Source organism: Varroa jacobsoni, unplaced genomic scaffold, assembly GCF_002532875.2.
Source record: "Varroa jacobsoni isolate VJ856 unplaced genomic scaffold, vjacob_1.0 contig01111, whole genome shotgun sequence".
In the NCBI taxonomy this organism is placed as follows: Eukaryota; Metazoa; Arthropoda; class Arachnida; order Mesostigmata; family Varroidae; genus Varroa; species Varroa jacobsoni.
Window position 1 is genome coordinate 72,072 of NW_019214585.1, and position 25,627 is coordinate 97,698.

General features: G+C 39.9%; 3 long non-coding RNA genes across 15 annotated transcripts in view; 2 read left to right on the forward strand and 1 right to left on the reverse strand.

Moving 5' to 3' along the window:
- The window catches only part of LOC111271844 (uncharacterized), a 44,594-nt gene extending 23,672 nt beyond the window's left edge, over positions 1 to 20,922 (reverse strand). For 2 of the 9 annotated variants that reach the window (XR_002687158.1, XR_002687161.1), the window contains exons 1-3: positions 20,836 to 20,918; positions 19,208 to 19,299; positions 18,746 to 18,852 (exon numbers count right to left, since the gene is read on the reverse strand). This is a non-coding gene — a long non-coding RNA (uncharacterized LOC111271844). Of the gene's footprint in view, positions 1 to 10,508; positions 10,942 to 16,471; positions 16,636 to 18,745; positions 18,853 to 19,207; positions 19,300 to 20,835 lie in introns of those variants that run through there. The other 7 variants (XR_015315491.1, XR_002687164.1, XR_002687159.1 and 4 more) reach the window with 6 other exon arrangements.
- LOC111271846 (uncharacterized) lies at positions 640 to 21,474 on the forward strand. 5 transcript variants are annotated; one of them, XR_002687166.2, is made up of 4 exons: positions 640 to 734; positions 9,019 to 9,163; positions 19,391 to 19,594; positions 19,874 to 21,474. It is a non-coding gene; the product is annotated as an uncharacterized LOC111271846 (long non-coding RNA). The 5 variants fall into 5 exon arrangements; XR_015315488.1 differs by lacking the exon at positions 640 to 734 and adding an exon at positions 1,435 to 1,545; XR_015315489.1 differs by lacking the exon at positions 9,019 to 9,163 and having other exon boundaries at positions 689 to 734.
- Positions 21,475 to 22,534: 1,060 nt separating this feature from the next.
- LOC111271847 (uncharacterized) lies at positions 22,535 to 25,399 on the forward strand. Its single transcript, XR_002687169.1, has 2 exons — positions 22,535 to 23,433; positions 24,008 to 25,399. It is a non-coding gene; the product is annotated as an uncharacterized LOC111271847 (long non-coding RNA).
- Positions 25,400 to 25,627: the final 228 nt, after the last annotated feature.

Genomic DNA, 25,627 nt, shown 5'->3' on the forward strand with positions numbered 1-25,627 from the left:
TAGGGCGCGACTGGCCTATAACAACGACGATGAAGCGAGAAAACTTCCTAAAAGACGTTACCTTTTACAACGTCATACTGAGATCTAAAAATCTCTTTAAATTTACCGAAACGAAAAATTTCCTAGGTAATGTTAGCGGAAGGATAAGCCCATCTAGCCGTTCAGTCACTTTTGGAAACGACCTGCCCAACAGCTTAGCAATTAGTAACGGCTAGCGTAACTCTCGAAGAAATAGCAACCCACTAATCAAGGTCTTATCATCGTTTAAGCAACACATCACTAAATGTCATGTCCAATCTCACCTCCTCGAATGTAAACTCCCTTCACTGCCAGCCGATGTAGCGGCTCCTAAGGAAATGCTATCAGACAAACCAACAAACTCAAATGCACCTCGAGCTGCGGCCATCTTTTTCTCGAACAGGAACTGACCAACTGAGTAAAGAACAAATCATTTGATATATTTATATCCATCTAATTATAGATATAGGATGATCCGAGATACTGTAGTTTTACTTGGTGCGCCGACAATAGCTCTATTGAATCATATTTATAGACTATTTTAAAATTGCCGCCAACGTTTTGAGGGAAGAATGTACGCCCGATACTGGCAACCCTATGCCTATCATCCCAAGTGTTATACAAATGACACCTGATTCGTCGAAACTTGACCAGTTCGTGTGTCGGTAAACGGTTATAAGTGCGCATGTGGCCATCGTCTAGTGCCGTTCTGAGAGGTCTGTAAAACTTGGAACATTTACTCATCCATTAAACACGAACGATACTGACTAATAGTTCCATCTAAACAATTGATTCATCTTTCTCTGAATACGTATCAATTATTATATGTATATCTTGTTTTGCACATAACAAGAATTATTTGTATATATAAGAGCAGACAAATTTCGAAATAGCCATTTTTCTTTGACAACCAAAATATTCTCATACAATAAGACCATATCTGCTCAGAGAGTTCTAGTATATTTCGTGTCTTGATGCACCTCGATTGGCTCCAGCTAAAAACAGACCGATGCCAAGTTAACGTTGTCTGGCAAACTTAGCATCGATGTCGAGTTTGGAACAAAGGTTTTTTCAATGTCTGCGGGGTATTCATCTGAAGTTGAACGAGAGAGCGACACGATCTATAAGTAGCACCGTCCTAGGAAAATTTCAGCGCGGCATTTGAATCGATTAACTGTAAAGTTTATTTATGGTATAAATGGTGAAATTAGCTTTGCAACTCTAGGGGTACTTGGTAAATTATTTTCTCGGCCCAGCTGCAAATGTGAAGTCTGGGTCCGAGATCGGCTTTATGTAATAGTTCGTGCCGATCTTGCGAGACCCCAGTCATGGTCACTGATCAACTGAATGGAACCGTTCAATTTACTGGAATAGAGCTTTCCGCACCCCTACAACTGGCGTACGTTTATGCTGAGACAAGCGATGAACCAGTGGCTCAAACCCAGTTAAACGATTTGTATTTAATAATAGTAATCGTTACGTCTGCCCCATGCGCAGTCTGATGTTGCAGGATGTGGCCAATTCAATGTACGTATTTTAGCTTCATTTCTATTTAAGCTAAGTTAAGTATACCATAGTATATAAGGTAGCGACGAAGAAAATCAGATGACTATAATAACCTATTTGGTATGAGAATAGCATGGCAAAAATGAACGTAGATGCCTTAAGGAGGTCCGCTGTGTTACATAGATTTTGCACACTTTGGTGACTGTAAAAAAGTAAATAGCATCTATTTGATTTAACAGAATAACGCATCGATTTCCACGTCGCCATCTTTCACAGATGACGTTTAGTTGAGGAGTTGAGTTTCAGCTTTGTACCGTAACTGTGAAAGACGTGTCATAATCCGGAAATCGTTAAGATTTGTATGTTCTGGTCATAATATGACAAAACGTGTTGTAAAATATCTCTCACTTCTAACGTCGCTCGTATTATTTGCCTGTCAACGCAATGTTCATAATCGCAGCTCACAATAGCTACCTGCGCACCAAAGTTGTATCTCTCTCTCACTAAATCGTTAACCGAATGCTATATATGTGATAGGAAACGTATTGGAGCCCTAAATGAGTCGTCGTTATGGAACGGTGGATGGATGATCCACAGTAGAACTGAACTGGGATAACCATCATATCAGACAGATACGAGCCAGGGTTAGACGAGAGGCCTTCGCCGACGGGCGTGGCCGAAGAATACCGACTGCCGATTCTTAAAAGCTCTGCAGCTTTCTCTCTCTCTGTTTATCTACCTATCTAATAATCCGCTTTTATTTTAATATATTAGTAGATTATGTATAGTCGTAATGTAATTGCATAATTGTCTTTCGATGCTTCCTCGCGGCTTTCCGTTTGCGGATGCGTGCTCGTTGCCCGAACTGACGCTGACGAAAAGCCTTCGAGCGCAGTGACGATTTGCCTCCGCTTAACAGCTCTTGATGGGCTTATATTCGGTATAATGCTATTGCTAGATGATATTATAGCCGTTGATTAGTTTCTTTTCTTTCGGCTAGCTGCCATTACGCATTCACGTGCGTCGGCAGCAGCAGTGCCGAATGACCCAGAGACACACGAAGGCATCACGGAATCGATCCCTTCGTCAATCATTTATTGTATAATTTAAAAACGAATAGCGCGCTGGCATGATCCAAATTAGCCCGGTTTACGTGCGGATTTTCATATTGACATATACATGTAATATAAACAGTGGTGCAATAGTTGCATAGCAGCGATAGAAACTAATATTATCGATAGCACAACAGGCTACTCGAAAGTAGATGGCAAACAGGCAATGCTGTTGATAGATCGTCAGCAGCAATAAAAACAATGCTAGCATACCTGGACGAACACAACAAATTTGGATCTTAGAAACATATCTGCTCGAAGACCAGACGTGCCCTAGAAAGGCTACATATAAATCGGAAAAGTTTCATACATTTTTCTTATGTAAACGTATGAGTGAAATCCGGTTGGGTCTACTCCAGGCGAAATTCAGTCCAGAAGAAAAATATTTTAGCCTCGAAAATCAATGCTTAGTGGTCAAGTGTTTGTTCTACAAAGACCACAGCGCTGCGGAAACTCATTGAGAATTGGTGAAGACATTAGGTAAAAAGGCCTTGAGCAAAAGCATAGGACGTCAATAGTGCAGACGTTTCAAGAACGAAAACTGAAATATTGAGGACGAGCGAGAAAATGACCAAATGTCAAGACCCGAAGGACAAGAACGTATTGCCGTAATCAAGACTTTCCAGGAAAAGAAAGTTTGGCCTCTGAGGACTTTCTCGGCCACAACCGGCGTTTTGTGTGTTAACAGAATTATAACCCAAATACTGAAAATGTGGAGACAGGTAAAAAATGGATCACCTGCTAATTGACCTCAGACCGCTTGCAAATGTGTATGTTGTATGTCATGCGCAATTCGTGGAACTTTGATCAGCAAAAACCTGTCTGGAGCTTACGGTTGCCGTACCCGAAGCATATGCTAATTTCCACTGTCGGCCGGGGAAGACAAGGCGAGAAAATGGCGTCGTCTTAGAGAAAAATTAATTTTGGTGGCAATATCGAGTATGTTTGGACGTAAGTTAATGGTAATACTAGCAGCTAATAATTGCTACCATGAGATGCTCGCCGAAAATCAAACTATAAATGCAGTCTGCTGTCTCGAGTTCCTCGAGGAACTCACAGATCATTGGAACGACAATTGAAGCACGCAGGCTGGTCACTCACTTGATGACAACACCAGACATACCTCATTACCATGCTTCAATTAGTTCCTTGATTCAGCAAAGGAACATCCATCGTCGGATTCAATTCTCGTATTCTCTGGGTTTAAGTTCCTGTGATTACGGGACGTATCATGCTCTCGAAAGAGCAACTGGTGAGCAAGTAGATGAGTTTATTCGAAAATCATAGATTGAGAAATTATATATCAAGACCTGACTAATAGACATAATGCGGTTGTCCAGAAGCTGTAAAAGGATGAACGTGTAAAAGCACCTCGAATATAAAAAAAAATTATCGTACCTGCCTAAACAGTAAATTAATTTTTGTCAATTTCAGAGTTTACTAGATTCGTACGTAACAGTCTGATGATGATGTTTAGGGTACATAAAGCTAACGACTAGGATACGACAAAGATAACGTTATCTTAGTCGCTTTAGGGAACTTACTTCGAGGAATATGCTCCTTTCGTTTCATTTTCTTGGTTATATGTTTTGACAAATAGCAATATGCGTTAGGAAATGGCCTTTACACCAACATCGCAGAGAAAAAAACTCGACACTCAAAATCTAGCAATCAGCGAACGAATGGTAGAATTAGTTGGTGTAGTCTGTTTGTAGTCTATATTCAGAAGCTTCTTTCTGATCTAAATGAATAACTAAACAGGTTTTAATCTGAAATGCAACATATACCCTTAATAATAACAAAAGTAGATGCGTTTGTATTGTGTTTACGAGGTGCAGTCATCTGAGCTAAGAAGGTATGCCTCAAGTGGCATAGTACTTCATTTTACTTTCAACATATGCTATTGTGATGGCAGCATGAGAGTCTGATCAGCTTTCCATTATAGACGCTCTGCATGCGGACCAACAATTTTTACTGTTGTTCCAGTCACAGACCGTTGCAATCATCAGCACTTAGAGTAAACCAACTACCCCTGTGGGGTAAAAACGCCGAAATAAACATCCATTAAGACTTCTATTACGCAGTACATTGTCCCTCGTTTAGTTCAACGTTGCCAAATGAGCAATACCCGTGATCTAGTAATTTCGCCTCATAAATGGCATGGGTCTCGACGACAACCGCACTCCAGTTACCATTGCAGGTATAACAGTTTTTCATTTATTGAAAACAGGCTTTTTAAATAACAATTTAGTTTTTCTTAAATGCGATAAAATGATGAATCAAAGAACCGCCGCTAGATAACAACATAATACCGCAAATGAGAAATTACTTTGTGCGGTTGGGTAGCCTAGACAACGCTCTATCAGATTGCACCTGTTCATACCCACACTGGGTGGTCGAGAGGACAAACGATTTGACACCAAGGCAGATTACCTCTCGAGATATCCATTACGGTAGAAGAAATGACAATGTGTCGTCCAGCAGTTACCCAAAAGTAATTTTGCCAAAAAAAAAATTTGTCCAACCCTTGTCTAGAACGAATAACAATGAAATTACTCAGTTTGCCAGCCTTTATTTTCTAATTGCGTTTTGTACAGTTATAATTTCGTTATATGGGCAAACTGATTAATGTTACATGATCTAATAAAGAAACTGTGGCCAGGCTGTAATCATCGCTATCTGTCAAATATGTAAGACTTATTTTATTCAAAAAGGGATATAAGTCGATGCTATTGTTTATGTCTACGGCTTCAAACGAAATTATGATTGACAGTATCGCTAGTCGCCATCCTGCACAATCATTAAGCTGAAAGGCTTGTTTTATATATATATAGTTGAACCGAATATATAAATATATGTATATATATAAGCTCTAATTTAGGATAACACTGCTGAGTGCTGGAGTAAAGCTGCCGCTGAGAAGCGAGTGATTTAATCGTGACGTACTTTGTACGGTCGCAATCTAGCCTGTAAGCTTTGAAGAAAAAAAGAACGAAAAGGTATCTGGAGAGGAGCAGTATGTCCATTTGGACAAAATGAGATAGTCGATCAATTGTAAATACTTTGTGACTTGTATTGCACCAAGGATGACCTGAGCATCGAGCTACGATGTCGGCAGCGGCGTTAGCTACATCCACTGTGATTTTTCGTTCCGTCTACCTATCGAACGTTATTCCTAAATAAATATAGGCAGCTATTTCTTTCACAGCCTTCTGGTATAAATAATGTATTGGCTGTCAAGAATACTCCTTCGGAATAAAGTACCGTCATCCAATTCGCCGTAGAGCAAACGGATGTCAAACGCGTTTTTGATTTCCAGCATACCTATGCTGTTATGAATTTCTGTGTATATTTTAAGTATATCGACTTATCTTTCATAGCTAACACCTGGTTATTGCTAATGCGAGCCTAGTCCTTTAGCCAGGATTGTATGGAAAATAGAGTCGTACGAAGCCCGCGTAGTTCCCGAGGAACCGGTTCTTCGATTTAAAAAAATTTCACCACCTTGGACCCCAAAGATATGATCAGCAGGGACAACCTGTCACTGCGCTGTCATTTTGGGGTGGATCTTCCGTAATGTTATTTGCCCAAAAAGATTATGATGGTTAGCTCTGTTAGCCTCGCACTAGAAGTTCTAGTACACGACATGAAGGGTTACAGCGCGATTGTGAGCGAAAACACTGTCGTAATACACTTCAAGAAGTTCTATACTGACAGATAGCCCTCTTCGAAGGCCATCGTCTTGTGGTTAATCAATGATCTTTATGAAAAAAATTAGTAAATGATATAAGTCATTATTTTCTTCTATGAGGCGCAATGCGCAACTCTAAGTAGCAGGCCTAAGTTTTTTTTGTCATTGACAAACGCAATTCCTTCTAATGAGTGGTTGTTCGAGTAGATTCTGGGAACGGTGAGAAACCTATGTCTTGAACTGCGAGAGAGTAGTACTAAAGAAAAGGCCGCCTCTCTTAAGAACATAAATCGTATTTCACCGGAAGCGAATAAGTTAGTTTTACACGAAAGGTTTGCAGCTACAATCGAGGATGTTCCTCATATCATCAACTGGCCGAGACAGTACCCATTAAGTCAGCGAAAAATGGTAATGATTTTAGTTGTATGCATTGCATTCATACACAAAGCATCCTCCGTCTTCATAAGAAAGTGTCGATGTCGACCCTGCTAAATCACGAGCTTCTGTGTTGATCCCTATAATGCACCCGATGGCCATCTGGACATCGGTATAGTTCAGCCATGGCGCAAAACCCGGTCGGGTATCGTGAGCGACCTTGCAAAAGAGTTTTGATTAAAAAATAACATGATTCTTATGTTCGTATTCCGCACACACGTAATAGTGCCCCATAGCATTCCACGTGAAAAGCTAATACGACATTGTGCTCGGGGTGTTCCTTTCCATCAGCAGCTATTGATCCATCCAGCTCCACGAATGAACCCAACTTATCACGACACTGCTAAAAATCAGCTTAAAACCTGACCCAGCAAGAAACACACAAGTGACAAAGATCAAAGTAATCGGAACCGATACGAATACACACTGAAAAGTGGGATCCGATTTGCTACCATTGAACCACGGCGATATACAGGCTAAGATCTTGCATTATGGCCACAGCTATTGAATTTTGATGAACCACTTTCAGTGGTTTTTGTGGCCTATTGCATGGCGTTGCGGGAAAATAAAGCGTGGCTCGCACGCGGCAATGCCGTATTATAGGTTCTCTACAGTCTGCTTTTCAGAACTCGAAATACGTTTTGTCAGTGTATAAAGTGTATCCCAATGGCTTTCGCCATCTAAAACCCTATTGGCTGCAAAGCTTACCAGTCTCAATCGAACCAGAATAAGAAGATTTACATCTTGAAATAGGCTTGTTACTGTTTGTTTTATAAACATCGTAATATAGACATAATAAACTTACTATGCGTATACGTAACCAGCAATATTCTGGTTTAATAAATCACGCTCGTGCCACCTTGACGAAACCGTTTCGTTCGTTGCGCTGATAATCGACAAGAGCAGTTTTTCGACCGTGATTACTTTATAAGACTTAGTTATAAAAAGAAAAAAAAAAGAGAGATGGCATCAAATACGGCCAAATTCACAATATCGCTCTAAAGTGGCCGGTCAAAATAGGTAGGTTCGAGTGCACAATACATTTTCCTCTAGCTGGCAAGAAACATTATTTAAAAGCAGCTTATGGCATAATCCACAAGATCTGAGGTGTGGATATACAAGATATATGAAGAAGCGGGTCCTACTTGCCGTTTACTTTTCAGGACGTTACGTAGGTAACGACATGTCGATAAGTGCTTGTTCTGTTTCATTCTATATCTTTGTTTTTGGTTAGAACAGGCAGCCTCTCACAAATTTACCCCTCCATGATCTGAGATTATTTATGTCTGCAATCAGCCAATATTGTATCTTTCGTTTGCGAGCTATTTCTGTAATGGACTACGTGCGTAATACGGCTCAATGTGATAATCTATCTATTGTAATAGGGCGAATTAGAAACAACTGTGTATGTTTCTCCTATGAGCTGATTCGCTTATATAATATTGTTTCTATTAGTAATGGTGTAAGGCAGGGGGTCAGTTTAGTACACTAGATGCAACCAGTCTCGAATAGGATGTCAAACGTTCCGACGACCCCTATGCACATGGCATAACTTTTAGAGGATAGCTACTGAACGACACGATCGGAGCTTCTAGAAGATTAACATTTTTCAATGTAAATGCTAACCTTATAGAAGATCATTACATGACGTCAGCACGATATGATGGAATGACACACCTATCAGTTATTAAACAATGCGATTAATTAATGAAAAATTAAGATAATACTCTGCCCAGCCAGTTCAGTTCTTTGATGATGATAAAATGAAAATAAATTTTTCTAAAACGAGGCTCACACTCGAATTATCCAGATAAATAGCCTTATAAACCATTCCTCAAGTTATGTTCCCTTTGACTCGGAGAAGGGAACTGTCACTTAAACCAGTTCACTGGGCTTCATCCTATAGAAAGAGATTTATCTAAGACTTCTAGGAAATCACTCTATAGCTGAATCGATACTGTATCAGATGTTAATAGCGGCATGTGTGTATAACTATACTGGCGTCAATCGAACCAAGTCGTAATAGTGACCCCATTTAGACACCCGAAAATGTAACTCGGACATTGACACCGTCAGTGAAGACTGCAACACTCAGCTTCGGCTTTAGATCACTTCAATTGCATGAGCAAACAAAAATATCAGTCAGGGGACAGAATGTAATACAATTCAAGCAAAGGCTTGAGCAGCACAAGATATTTAGCATATTACTCTTAAGCAACTCTTAAGCTGTATTTTCTCGCCCGCGTTTCATTCTAGTGCATCTGTTACTGCTAGCAGATCTCCGACCTATCATGGGGCTCCGATGAGCTACGTCATCGATACTTCCTTGCCCTCAGTGCCACCAACCAGTTGGGTATGAGTTCGAAGATACCGTCGAGGGCAAAATGCATCCGAGGCAACGGTATTTAATATCGTAATGTTACGAATTTAAATGAACGCTAGATATTATTATAAAAAATCAAGCTAAATTACAATGGAGCTGTACGGTATTATCCTAAATGCCAGATAGGTTTTTTACACTGTATAGGCCGCATGTAGTACACTGCACAGTGCCTGTGCGTGAATCGTGCCTGTTTCTACGATGGCAACGTAGATATTGTCAGATTTGGAAACCATAAAAAATTCCAGTGGAGTACATTGTTTATTATACAGAAATCAAGTTCTATAGCAGAATAATACAGCCTAATGTTGCGTACTAACATCGCGTCGATCGCGCGTAGTATTGCGTTGTGCTGTACCGTAACTCACCATTGTTTCTTCTTTTATCTAAACAACGATATAATCTGTAAGCTTCTACGACGACGACCCACACTAGTACAGTGGGTTAAGAGAATGACCTTAAATCATATATCAACACTTATTTGTTTTTACTGTCTAAGCACCTTACGTTTCGTGTAATATCTCTACGATTCAATGCTAACAGCTACCCTGTATGTTTGTCAATACGCCATTCCGCCGCGTAACCACACCATTTTTACGCAAATATCCACAAGCTCATTATGTACTATTACATACTCGCAGCGTTACCAAGTCCATCCATGTTTACGGGTCACATCAATAGCAGTATTTTGCCGTTATCTTAAACGGAAGCCCAACTTCATATACTAATTTTTTAATGACCTATGTGACCCAACCAAATGTTTTGAATCGCTGTATAGAGTATTTTTATTGGCTAGCTAATAGGATTCATTAAAAGTAGGGCAAGTTAAGTGGTATACGTAGTTTATCTTTGCATATTTAATTTTCCCGACGCATTGTCTGATGGCGATTGTGTTACCGATATTTGCCTTGCGTTCAATGACGTGCGACAGTTACGTCGAACCGTAAGCGTCTGTGGTCGTTCGACACTGACCAGCACGCTTTGGTGAACAGCTCTACCAAGGCTGCCATCTAGCGAGAACAGTGTACTCTCAGTGATTCCCAAATCTATCAAACACACAACGTAATAATAAACCTAAAATACAGGTGTTGCCCCCGGTTGATAGCGGCAACGTGACGCGTCTATCAAATCTGAATCAAGCTGATTCAGCGGTGACCTCGAAACAATATAAAAATTCGAGTCGAGACGTTCGAACTGGGATTGATCAGTCGTTCCATATTTCTCTGTAAATATCGACAGCTTATAGCGTATCAATCTCGGCATTGACCTTAATTCGTTAAGTAAACGTGCAGAGCCTCGCGGAGTTAAGGTAGGATATAAGATATCTATATTTACTCAACATATATTTCAAATTACAATACGTAACTTAGTAAGTCGGTTAAGTTTATTCAATATTGAGAGCCGATTTCCAGTAAAACAAACGTTTGAAATTTATGAGATCGTATTCATCGATTGTTTTTAAGCTCACAAACGTGATAACGAAATGTAACACATACGTAAACTGGTTGTAAATCCGAAAAGTGAATCTTCGTGGCACTTTACAAGGATACGAGCTACTCATTTGGAATAAAAATAACGTAGCAGGACCCATAACACACATACGTATCTCCAATATGAATGGGGACCACAGGTATCATCTCAACTCTTTCCTCTTTTATAGCAATAGGTGTTTGTCCTCTAATACCAATTCAGCTGGTGACCGCGTTCACTTTGTTCTTTTAGTCATGGAGGGTCTCTTAGATGGAGGTCACTTTGAGTGCTATCGTTTTTGCTTCTTCCTGCTAGTATCATGCGGTCCTCTGAAATGGAAATGGGCTTACGTTAGCCACGTTTGAATTTTAACTCACCACCAGTGCTTTATCGATAACGTCAGTTGAGAGGTAGGTACGATAGAATACGTTCAACGGCAGGGACATGCGCAAACGTTTTTTCGAAATTGACTGATATACAGCACATCGTATGTTGATTGTTATACAGCTTGTAGGCCACATAGAAAATGTTAAGCAAAACATATACATTGGAAAATTTGACTTGCCCTACTACGACCGAATACACACGTTTATTCACTATAATAATAGTAATACTTTGTTATTAGAAACAACAGATTCTGTTGTAGACAATCTGGTCTGAATCTCCTGGTGCAACTTTCTTTAGCTCCTACTCAAGGCGTCGTTTTATGGAAGAGCTCTTCTGTATGGCAAATCCATCATTTCTGACCGGATGTAGCTCTGCCACGAACGATCACTGAGCGTAGACAACTACGGTACGACGTCAAAGGAAGTCTTCGAGCGTAAATTTATCCTTTGTTCCTGTCGATATGCTTAGCTTCATTTGCCTTCTAGAATAATTAAATCGTTCGATAGGTAATAAACGGCGCTTTCATTCTATGATGACAGCGCGTTGACGATCAGCATATAGGAGAGAAATATATATATATATCACATGTCTCACTAGTGACCCTCGATGCCTTACACTCCCTATTTGTGTGTCTCTTCGACAAAAGAAAACATAAAGCAAAAAGCAGTATTGAAACAGATCAGATAGAGTAGGATATATACGTTTTTGTTCGTGCACAAAAGTCGAAGCAAGGAAATACGGCCCCATACAAATCGAACGAACATTAGCTCCTTCCCCTCGGCTGAAGTCATTCGAAATTATTACATATTCAAGCAGAGACGCTGCGAACTTTTTAGGCCATCTTATATTGCTCACTTAAGTATTGTTTCGGAATCAAAGCTTACAACATCGTCAGATCAACAGAATTGATAGTGCTGCTGCGCTACGCTTCTTAGACCCGCATTACCCTTGCATAGATGAATTTTAAATCTGTCAACGATATGCTGTAATATCTATGCGAGGACTGTCCACAGCTAACCATATTGAACATACTATAGCTGATGAGATTCAGTTGACATTCGTTAGATCTGTGTTACACTCTCTGTCGTAGACGAGAACCGTGAACTCCAGAGTAAGTTACTGTTCGGCAAAAGAAGTTATAGTTTTTATAAAGCCCACTCTCCCAAGTGATCTTACGAGATAAAAGGTGCATTATCATTATAAAACATTACTTGCCCGTTATCGCTGTGACCTTCTACTTCTATTCTTTCGCATTATATATAGGGTGGGGCAAAGTCCCTTGGCAATTTGAAAAAGGTCACTTGAAATATATATATAGCGCAGATCCATAATGATGACACCCAAACTGTCACGGATTTCCTGACATTGGGTTTATTTAGCATAGAAGCATGTCCCTTTGACGACAGATAGTAGCCGAATTAAACTGGGAATGTCATTGGCACGAAAGTGAATTCCGACCTTTTTAGCTTCGATATAATTACATGTGCCTGATCTAATAACAGATCTCGAGTGGTGCTCCATTGCGTATTTTTATCTATATCCAATTGATGACAATAGTTATTAGAACACTGTGTTTCCTGTTAAAGGTTCTAAACAGAAATACTTGTTAATAAACGAACACGTGCATTTACGGGTGCATTTGTAAGTAGGGCGTTACATACATTCCCTAGACCTCGCGCTGACGGAACAGCACTTTTTCCAATAACTGATAAGTCAAGCCGTTTACGGTACATATACCACCGAAAAAGGCCTCAAAAACTTCCTGAACGAGTTTTTTTTTTACAATCACACTTCAGCATTTCGTAGTAAATGAATTAGTTGAGAAATAGGACAAAATTATAGACGGTGACGGCGAATACACGATAAATTAATTTGATGCTCATTCTGGTAGAGGACAGCCTTTTTTTTTGCAAAAAAATGAAAAGTCAGTAGTATGTTCTTAGCGACGTAATCATTAGAGATACATATGCAGGTCTATGTTTAGCTATTCATAGAATTTATTTCTATTATCGCATATGTTCCAGGAGCGATCAGTTCGATCTTAAAGAAAAAAAAAGCTAGATTTATTGAAGCTGCCTATTCTATATGAAAAAAGTTCTTGAGCTTTTGAGTTGAGAACAGCTTCAGATTTCCTACTCTACTAACTTGGTGACTTCGTGGCCAGAAAACAAACGAGTGACTGAAATGAGAGGCACATCCTAAATTGAAGTTTCGTAGACAAAAGCGGAAAGTCCATTTGGAAAAAATGAAAGAAAAACAAATATCCTATTTTCGTTTTGGTCTTGAACTGGGCAGTGTCGCTTAACTGGGTCGCGGTGAGTTGGGACGAACTTCCAAAATCGCCTCAACGCGTTGCTTTGATTTTTTTCGCGGTTGGTTCCAGATATAGTATCTATAATCTGTCTTTCGATCGTTTGACACCAGACAGTGTTGTTATATATTTGAGTAAATGTAATAATAGTCTACGACTGGTTTGGATTTAAAAAATACTCCATTCGAAGTAACGACATTGACTTTCGTTTCTAGCACCGGAGCCTGGTTCTTTTCCGTTTCAATAACGACGATAATATTGATAATAACCCTTTCCCTAACGTCATGTTATGCTTCACTTCGTTGCGGGTTAGTTGAAGTACATAGCCCTTCATGCACCATTACAATTACTAAAATAAGGAATAGGTGCACGTATCTTAGAAGGAGGTGTTACCGATATATCGAAGTTTGCATCTTACCAGGCAGATAAAAGAAAATGTGCGGAGCTGCGCTACAATATTCTCACACGAATTCAGTCGACTTATAATCGCAAGTCGAGGCATGCTTTTATCTTCACCGTAGCTATGGCTTAACAAACAATTCGGGCAACAATCTCATGGATATATCATCATTCGACGCGTCCCGGTCGATTACCCCGTCTTCACACGGCCAGGAGAGCTAAATAGATGTTTGCGTGTCCGTGCACACGTGTGTCCTTTCATCTTTTACATAGGACGACGAGGTGCCACGATTATTACAGATAAGCCAGGAACGTTTACCGTACACTTTCGGCTACAGTCTATTGTCTCCAAGCTATCCGGAACGAGAAAAATCTCTAAGTCAGCGGGCCGCATCGACGAGCAAACAAACGACGAGTGACAAAAAGTGAAAACGATGTGTATTTTATGGAAACGACTGGTTTGCCTTCGATTCAAGATTATTTCAAAGCGATAATATCATTGTCTTACTGCGTTGAATCAGTGCTCCTAGTTAATAATAGCAAGGTAGCTGGGATGAAATTGGCTTTCCTATCGTTGAGGGAGAGGTCAAGCTGAGGATGATGGCCTCGTATAAATAACGACCGTAATTGTAAAGATTATACTTTTTTCTACGATTAAATAATAACATAAAAATAGTTTTTATACGTTCACAGTTTTACTCAATATGGAATCCTATTACAACTTAATCCTCTTTTGACGCTCAAATAATTGTCTATTATTTTCACTATAAGAGCTTTCAGAGAGATCTAAATCTAATTCATTAGAAATGCAGGTATCGTTAGTTAGAGTGTGGCAAACATTGAAAAGTAACGAAAAATCCGGTTACTTGCGAGTTTGCTGGGGCATACAACACGACAGCAAAACACATATATTTATTATTATAACCTGACCACACAATATCCAATGCAAAATCCCGGAGACTCGTAAGCGGAAAAAAATCGCGGAGAAGTATGCTAGACTGTTTAGCTGGCTAAATGCAAACTTTCCAAGTTAAGGCAGACCGTTATTGGGTGCTAGGAGACTTGAGGGCTGATTTAAGCGATGTTTGCGGACAACCACAGACGACAAACCCACGTGGGTGAGGCGAACGACGTTGAAACACAAAATGACTGTAAAGTATGCCCATACGCAGTCGGTGAAGTACAGAAGACACAGAAGTGTATTTTATATATCGAGTTGTTACTGCGGTTGGTATTACCAAACATCGTCAAAATGGCATATTGCGTTTTCGATTGTGCATCTATGTGCCCTAAAGGACAAAACATAACATAGAGAGTATTGACAAGTGCATATTCGCTTAGTTCATATGTCCGTTTGTACAGAGGTAGACATGCGCATACACAGACATAAACATTTACAGCTGGAATATCAGTTTCCATTTCCATTACTTGTATCATTGTCGGTGGCAGTTCCACCTAGACGACAGTTCTATATATTATCCAAACGGAAGAGACAGCTCTTCGAGGCAACGCCTGAGGCGAAACACTGAAACACCTCAGAACAACGTCGTCGACGTCCCAGCAACTTGTACTGTTACAGAGCCATACTGCTGGCCAACAATAGCGCTTCGTGTTGGAGCTCTGACAATTTGTCCATCCGCCCGTACGTTTTCTTGTTGCACCCATCCGCGATAGTTATTGGTTCGTCATAAGGGCAAGTCGGCATCCAGCCATGGCGGCAGCCATTGACCTAGGACCACTGTCGTCATTGTCAAATGGTCCCTATACGGCGGTCAGACGGACGAGCGGACGCTTCTTCTGTCCCATGAGCAATAGTAGCGACAGTAGTACAGGCGCGACCCCACTCAGCAGCGATAACCACTACAAGCAGTATAAGTAGGCAGGCACCAACATTATCGGCAATAGGTACATCACTTGCATCATCATTAGCCATCTAGACATGGTTCTGTTCAGCAGGAACGACAATCATCAGTTACTGCCGTTGTCACAATACCACCGCAGAGATCATAAGCATGGCCGCTAGAGCGTCGGCGACGAAGCTGTCGCCATCACCGTCATTTTATAGAAATTAGATATGTTAACACGAGCACGACAACGACAACGAACCAGACGATTCACGGAGAGTGACTAGCTTTAAGCCGTAAACAGCCTTGAATTGAAAGCACTAGACGTGCGCGACAGCAGTCAAAAGCAACAGGATGAGATGACACTGAACGGGCGAGGGATCGGTCATCATGGTCGTTAAGCTGAATGAGTGACAGAGTCCATGCTGCCGTTGGGCCTGCTTCTACTGTTGCACGGGCTGACGTGGACACGCCAGTCGGATTCGCGGTGATGGCGTCAACAGTGGGCGTTGTGAAGTCCTATGGCCTTTGGCTTTGCGGGTCGCTCTTTGTTGTTTGTTGTCTGCTTGTTTTGTTGTTTGTCTATTACGTGTACACTACCATTATGTGCATAGCTATCTCCATATTACATTATAAATGAAGTATAGCTGCAATAAGTATGCTGGCGTCCTACCAGCTGTTCGCCAGACGAGTTGATTCGCTGTTGGCGTAAACCACGTATAGATTTAATCGAGCCATCGACCTATGATATAAACTATGGAATAAAAATACAAAGTGTCACTCGGATCACACGTAGATTTAAATCTGTAGCGTGACACATCCCTGATTCCATCGACTTGGATGAACTACAGCGATAGATGTTCATGTAAATGTAAAAGGGGGTATGTGAAAGGAAATAGTTACAGTGCAAAATCGTACTTGGTAAGTTTAATCGCCGAGTTGGTAAATCCATTGTGAGGATTTGTGTTGGTCATTCATTCCTCGGTAGTTTTTCTTGCTGCTGCTGCTGCTTACGAATAGCTGCTTTCCTTATAATCGTCCTCGACCTCGAGCGCCTTTAGTATACGACGACAGCAACGGACCTATATATATATATGTATGTATGTATGTATACATATATATATGTAATTTCAGATGTTTAATATATATATATTTCATTTTTATATATATTATAACTTAACAGCTGTTAACGTTGCCAGACTGCCAGCTTATGCGTGTAAAGCTAGAGAAGCAACATCTAAAATAGTATCGAAGAATAGGTACCTACTAATAACGTATTCGAGTGTTTCCCTTTAATTTGGATAGCATTGTGGATTGTGTTGTTGTGGTACCATATACTTATACGATATTTTCTACAGTTTTTTTTTGTTTCTGTTATGTATACCGCGACGAGCGTTCAGAGAATCGTCGCACTTGAGTGAATTTATCTATTCTAGCTAATAATGGACGAAGTGTTGGCATGTTAATACCAGATTTATATATAGTACAGCTCCATAGGTAGCAGCAGTCAAAGCTACGTAATCAAGTTACTTGTATTTGCGCAGACATTTGTCATTAAACTAGTGATATGGTTGCTTGGTTAATAAATGGACTTTGCTACATATAGGAGATAATCGTAGTGTCTACCACTAGGCGTCTTTTTAGACCACGTCATTATACCGTGTGTGTTAATTAGCAACATTTTCTGTAAGTATATTTTAACCCTGGTAAAAACAGACTTCTAGGCCAACCATCTAAATTTCGTTCGTGCGCATATCTTACAAATGCTACAAGGTCTACGAAGGCGGTTAACGGACCAAGCCTTTGACGAAATCCTTATATATGCGCTAGAAAACAGTTAAACACCTTCCTGCTCTAGTTATTATGTGACACCTTCCTTAGAGATAATTGGATTTACTATTCTTACCGCGATATATTTGCATTACGTCGAGCTATAATAATAAATACAGTTAACGCCACTCTGAAGGCTTATAGATCAACTAATTGACTGACAAATTAATTCCCTCTAATAAGAAAAAAATTTTAAAAAAAAATAGCTATTCAGTTGTTAACATCATGATATGTTTATAACGCTATCCATCTAACTAACATGGATATCGCCGAAGTAAAAGGACTTCTTTTCAATGTAATCGAATGTTATCTTCATACAGCTTAACACACAATGCTATACGAATCGTATTAAGTTTTGCTTGCGCTCTGCACTACGCCTAATATCCTTGTTCTCACATGATTATCTTTTAAGTATAGTTATTAATCAATAACCTCGTACCTTTGTTCTTCTCATACCTGGCATATCTTTCTTGCTAGACGATGCTCTTCAACATCCTCTCTCTGAATATTTAGAAACTATATTTTAGATTACACAGTTGGCAGGGATAACGCTTCACGATGGAGAATCGTTGTAAACTTCTACTTCACGAAGCTGACTCCTGGTAGGATTTGAAGATGATCGGTTGACAGCTTTATGCTAATATACTTGCAAGTGGAGTTGGACAGGGCACAATATTTTTAACTTTGTTGACAGTGGATATATGACAGTTCGACGTCTTATTTTCGCGCTGACTCCTTAATTAGTTTTTTGACAAAATGAGAGGCACGGGACGAAACAGGCTCTTCCGTACACTCGATAATACACTGCTTTCGAAGTGATCGACTTGACCCCGATCCTTTTATGCCAAATGAGTGCTTAAGGAAAAGTACGGCTTTATAAAATTAAAGATAAATAATTCGATTAAACGAAATACAGATACAGTATAAGCCAGCATTAATGTCGCCCTCTTGCCGGCAAGCGCAATCAAAAGTGACGCTTTTATAATGAGCGAGCAGCGCGTTGGGTTCCTTATCCGATGACGTGCGGGCGAAAATGGTACGCGTTCAGCAATGGCCGAATCAGTGTGCACCTAGATAATTTACTGTTCATCTTTTACATTATCTGTTCTAGTGTACACACACAATGATCACAGCGAACGCAAAAGCTGTTGTGCATTTGTTGACTTTGACTTGTCGCGGGGTGTATGGCATAAATGAGCAGTGGATTTCCTTGTTAACATTAGGATGCCCCGTTACATCGGCACGAATTAAAATAAATGTAAAGGAAGTTGAGGGCTAGCTGAAAAGGAGCCGGATATCGACTTTCGCATACAGTCATACACATGTACATCCAGATGGATAGATAGAAATAGTCTAACTCACCTAGCGGCAGTTTGTTTGCCCATTCGCTGTTCTTGCCATGTCGTGTCATGCCGTGCACGCCAAGTTAAAACATACCAAGAGCGCTTACTGAAAGGGCTGATTAAACGCTATTTCGACAACGTAAGCAGCAGACGCAACGGCCAAAACAGGAATCTATTAGCTGGCGCCATCACATTACACTGCCTAGCCTTATAGGCACACTGTGCTATCTATCGAAAATAATCGCTATTTTAGCTATGAATCACTTCACTCTCTGGATATTCGGTGCTGCAGTGAACTTACATGAACCACCCACTCAATCCATCCCCGGTGGAATCAATAACAGGTACTATCCTACTCGTTTACGTTGTTTGCCCATTCATACAGGGAACTGCTACTACTGTTAAAGCTGTTGCAGTCTCGTCATATTGTGCCCAACCTCTAAACGAAAAGCTAATGGGGAATTAAACGAATGATACGAACCTCACGTTCACATACACAGCCGGGTTACGTTCTTGTAGCGCCAACGTGCAACCGTAGAAACGAAGCTGGGGTGCATCGACGGCCGTATCAAGCTGTTAGTCAGGGTGACATGTTCGATTATTAGGCAGACGTACGCGGCTGCTACTTTGTAGCATTCTGTTATTGCTGTTTATGTTATTACAGGAAAGAACAGCGGCAGTCTCAACAAAAAACAACCTTTTACGCTCAAGATCCGTTCAGTCAGCCATTTCACCGTTGCGTTATCCATCGTGATGAATATTCAATTGGCATGGAGGGCGGACAAAAGAAAACATTTCTAACTGACGAACATCGCTCGCCAACTATCAACAGCAGCAAAAACAGATGCTGTGTGGGTCAGTGGTAATCGTACGTAGGCATACGTTCCATAACGTTTTTACTCGCAGCGGACATATGTGTCGTCGCAATATGTTTCTATGCGGACATCGAATTTGTATGTTAATGTAAATACGTCTAAGATGTTGTGACGGTTTTCATTATTGCCTAAGGAGTAGGTAGCAGTTTCTGGGAGTCTATAAAATAGGAATAAACAAAGTGTTGAATTTCTCCTACTGGTAAGTAAGGTGGTACCTTTTAATGAAAACAGCTAGAAATTAATGAAAAAATTTGTTGCGTAAATCGAGACAGGAATCGACTAAAAACACGATAACAACATGAATGTTGCAAGCTATCGGAATCAGTCGAACGTTACATCGGGATAGTGGAACAACTGCAACAGCGTAAAGACATAATGGCAACCGACAAGACTGGCGCATTAGTTACAGTTTTAGTATTAGGCCATGTGTCCTAGCGAATCAGTCAAGCGAATCGGTTAAGGTAATACCCTAGCTTCGTACAATGAGTTTCATTTACTTGACTTTATATAATAAAGTATAATTCAAACTCGGTGGTACCTTAGGAAAGTAAGAGATACACAGTAGGAGAACAGGGAGATTCGGGTGCAATAATGCGCTAACTTGAACGAAATAGGGAGATTTCCAGACAGGGAAAGAACAAAGTTGCATGATAAAGAAATCGAATCAATGTAACGCAGTAGCATTTCTAAAAAAGAGATAACTGCAGTTGAAGATGTCGACGCTTAAGTTCGAATTCAGTTTAGACTGGATGCAGAATTGGCGGAGCAGAGAATTAACATAACGGACGAGATTACTCGAAGGAAAATCTTCGAGTAACTGCTGAAGAACTATTAGTAGCAGCTAAAATTCCTGCAGTGAGGTCTCGAGTAAAGTTTTTGTTAGCTGTAGCAAAATTCAATATTTAAAAACGATATTAGTCAGCCACAGCCTAACTAGTACTATGGGCAGCTGTTCGAATTATTATTTTAATCCTGTAGTGGAACTAGTAAATCTACGGAATAGGTTTTTGTAACGCGCGCGAAATTTCCAACAGGATAACTGTTAATCTATAGGCGAGCTATAAAACCGGTTCGATAAGTAATAACAAAACGGGCGCGACTTGGAGCCCGGTTGGTAAATCCAGTTAATTAATATAACTTATTATATTAGAAAAAAATTATCTTTTGTTTCGGTTTAAAGTGATACTTGTGTATTTTTCAGTGGGACAATTTAGCAATTTCAGCAAGTATATACCTTATTCGAGGATCGTTGTAATAATGCGATATCGCTTTTTATCAATTGAGCTTGAATCGAATCCGGACAAAATAATACATGAAAACCTGAAATACATGAATAGATGACAATGCAAAGAAATATTTCAAAATTAGGGAATTAGTTTCTACAGGGGATGCAGTTAAAGCCGTACTGCCTTTTTGCGCCTTAGCAGATAGCTATTGTTTCAAGAAAGGTATTTTTTTACTTGCCTTATTAAGAGGAGACATGCTTTGCTAAGCTTCCATCTAACACGAATTATTTAACCCCTAGTCATATATTTTACGGATCTGATATATGATCTGCTTTTCCTGTATTTGTATAAATTTGGTATGTTTTTCAACAGAAAGAATCGAATTATCTGTGTCATATATTGCTTAATTAAGGAAAGAGCGACTCGTTGGCCACTAGTTGAATTTCACACATAATTAAATGTTGAAAAATAAGAAACAAGTTACCGCATGCTGTAACATCCTGGGAAAACAGGTTTCTGTCATGAACGCCCTTCACTGTCTACTTTGAACTTATGTGAAATCATCCTTTGTTTTTAACTAAGTTGAACCATTGTAGATGAAGGAAAATAAAGATTAAGGATATAAGATTATCCTGGCGTCATATTAATTCCCGACTTTTCTGTCAGTGAAAGGTACGCCAATTTTCAGCCTGTCGAAAAGCCACGGCCTTCTGGTAGGCATTGTCATGCTTGTCAAAATGTCGTCACGTAATAATTCATTGCATTGACTTGAAAGGTTACGTCGAAAGCCTTAATGAAACGAACTATTAATTAACTGACATATTTCTTTTTAAATATGTATGTTTTTTTGGTACTCTCAGTAATTTTTCATTATGTAGAGGTTTTCGAAATAATTTTTTTAATTATAGCATAAGTAAGTCTCAGCGGGATGAGGCGTTACCGGACTCATTTGGCATTTCTCCAGCAAACCCATCAAACGCTAGTTATACAACTTAATAAACATTCATCGTTTACCTTAATGATTTTGTGTGTTAAATCTTAAATTTCTTATAACCGTTTCTGCAAACGGGGAGATTCGAATCAGAATGGCTGCAAGCTTCTTAGTTAATGGTGATCATGGCATTCAAGCAAGTGCCCATGAACTACCCGATCCGTGTCGCCTTTCGAATACCAGTCATGTTGAGATAGGGAAGTAGACTCGTCTATCGTTAAGTGGAGCGAGTAATTGCATAGACAAATACGAAAACTGTAACAGAAAGGAAAAATACACCTCTACGATGGTGGTAATATCGGTGTTTTACAGTTAGTTAGACATCATTAATTCATTAGTTATTATTGATCTTTTGGTGGTTCGACACCGCATTACGTAAGTAAAATGACGAAATAAACTTCAGACTTGCGAGTAACCGAAAGAGCAAGTTTCAAGACGGCTATAGCGTTTGTATTTGAATTGCTTGGATATCAGCTGGGACATATACTCTGGAATAGCTAAAAATGGTGAAACTGAGGACAAAAACTTTTTTTTTTAGCTTTTTTGTTCCAATCGTCAGCTCAGCAAGTACAAGGATAGAAGCGCACTATATGATAAATGTGATTTGTAAACGATGCCTAATAGTATGTAATAGGTTGCCCTAGGTATATACGCAAGACTGAAACCCAGCTAGTAAAGGACAAACATAGCTTGTACCCAAACAGGACACTACCTTGACGCTATCGCGGTCTGCCATGGTCAATTTCACTTTTTACCGACTGATTTTTGTGTGTTGACCAATTCGAAACTCCCGTGGTCTTCGGTGACGGCACGACGTATAACGGTGTCTGTTTGTTATCGTATGACTGTCGGCCTTGCTGTGTCCACCATCGTGTTAAAACGCTGCCACGCTATGTAAGACAACATCGAAGCGTTGTCCAAAAAACTTTTATCTATTTTTAGGAAACAGGTAAATGAGTAGACTGGGGTCACGCCGGTTACAGTATCGCTTATGAAAATCATATTGCCGATGGAGCAAGCATCATTAATGTTACTGCTTTCACTAAATACCCTTCTGCCTATACGCCGATTATGTCGGGATGATCACGATGCTGACGGATATCATATGGTATTTCTATTTAATACGGTTTTTGGACAAGTAGAAAATCTAGGGAATGGTTAAGAGGTCTATGTGGACGCGATACACACCGCGTGCTTTGGTTTCGAATACCTATCCATATGCCGCAACAGTAGAATCGATCTTTCAAAAACCCAGACAACTACCAGATGCGAAACAGATGAATTGCGTCTGCTATCGGATAACGCGCTTTCTAATGTTATGATTAGTGCTGCAAATAGAGACGCTAGTTTTGTTTGGGTTGTTAAACTATTCGACTTTGCCATGATCGCCGTAGTTGACGGCGGGCAATACAGTTACTGTGCTGCGAAAAGGGCGTGTACAGTTTACATAGTGGCCTGATGTTATAGTAGGATCATAGCAAGTGCAGTACTCTAACGATACTTTTAATGTAGACGACTCCCTCCCAGCTATTTATTGCATGTTGTGCCTTCCTCTTATACCTTTAACCTGATTGTTGTTTTAGGCGGGAAAAGAAACTGTGGAAAACTACTTCAAGTACGTTTCGTATGAGAGATCCAATGACAGGTTGATTCGTTTAGTTAGCTGGATGCGTATCCGTTTGTATGCTGTTAATATTTTCTCTGTAAATGTGTCTGCCTATATTTAGATGTGTGCCTTTGTACAGTTAAATCCGAACGATGAAATCTCCGGCAACGTTCGAAAGAAATTATTAAACGTCGTACAAAATTCGAATTTTGCCATAAGTGTCTAAATGATTATGCCGAATATTTGAACTTACTGAAAATAAACGAAATTTCAAGAGACCAAGTGATTTAATTAGTAAAGTAGAACTAGTGCAGCAGCATAGCGTTTCGTTTGCTCGTATCTCCCAGGTTTCCGAAGATATTGATAATCATTCTTGAATGTCCCGACGAGAGTAACCGAACCGATATAATAAAAGCTGATACCATGTATTGTACGAGCACACATCTTGCACTGCTTGTACGTAAACTGATAGAACGCCTGAATTCAGAGGCCCCACGCCAGTTTTTCCCTCTTCTTGATGGAAATATGGTATTATTTTCATTGCACTATTGTCATTCGTTTTTATGCACGGACGACGCAACAGCACTGCACAGAATCATCACGGACCGGCCAAAAACCCAACGAAGTTAATGCGCCAACATCGCCTAATCCGAGTGACCGACGTCGTCGAAAAGGCACTTTTCGCATCCGGGCCTCATTCAGAACAACTCTTTTGTCGCTTCTGTTGGCTCAGCGCCAGCAGTAGTGCGTCCAGCCTGAACGAACCCGAGCACAAAAAGCGAGAAAAGACAAAGCAAGCGCTGACTCAGGCTTGACGCTGAATGCCACCGATTTGCCGGCTCTAACTGTAATATTGATACGGCGAACTCTCGCCTCGGTGTGCTGTCTACGTCGCGTAGCTGTACTGTGCGGTTTCTTCATTTTTTTAAGAAAATTTTTTTTCAATAACCTCCGCACAACTCAGACGGGCAGGCGCAAGTGGCCGGCAGCGAAGCAATTTTTTTACTACGATTTCAGCCGATACTTACGTACGCAAACGTATCAATTCATTTATCTTATCGTACCACAGAATGAAAGATGCTCCTGTAAGCTAGACGGAGATGGTAAAGGGAGTGATTGGGGGTAGCGTGGAAGGAAGAAAAAGTTGTTGACGAACTGTAGCAGATGGCCTGCCATCTGCTATAATTCACCGGCCAATTACTACAAAATAAGCCAATTAAAGATTGCGGAAATGCAAGGTAGCGCGTGCCATGATTTGTGTAACCTGTTCATGTAAATTAAAAAAATAATGTAGTATTATAAATAAAAAAAATAACGCAGAAAACATAGTTCATAACACTTTTTAGTAAAAAAATTACATTATCTTTCTTTTTTCAACAGAGCATATTCAAACCATCATTGAAATTGCAACTGAACGTCTGATATTCTCTGAAGGGTCACTAAACGTATTGCTTTTTTTTAAGAACACTTGAGGCAAGGTATTACTCTCAATAGACATATCATTACTTGTTTCAGTTATTTGTAAATTGTTTTTAATTTAAATCTATATTTCCGTCTTTAAATGGAGGTTCCTTGCTTAAGGTGCAATGAGGAATAACAACTGGAATAACACGAACTGGCTGTAGACTCACATGGCGTCACCCGCTTTGTCGTATATGCGTTCCTCCATAACCTCCTCAGGCAATTGGGCTTTCATGAGTCTGAAAATACATTTAGGTACTACATATGCTGGAGAAATTACGCTGAATATTATGCTCGTTGCCCCCTGGTACCGTCTTTAAGACAACCGCGGTACCTCAAATTAGTTTTATAGACTTAACAAAACTCATATAACCCATATGACGCGAAATACTTTAATGATTTTCATACACTCAGTTTGATTTTGGCTTATTGACTTATTGACTTGTATATACGACACATTTGACAACTATCACCGAAAATGAATAATAAATAGCGTTTTATATTTTTGAAAGAATATTGTGTTATATTTTTAATGATAAATAAAACATATACTCTAATACTCTAAAATAGACAAGCTTCTTAACAATGATAGCATAGCCCACCCATTGTTTGGATGACATCCACTAAATGGCGACATTTATAGCAGCTTTACCTGTCGAAGACGCGGTTTTTTTTGCATATATTTTAGGGAGGAAGTTTGTCGAGTAAGTCTAAAAATCGTCGTGCTACGTCTATATATTAT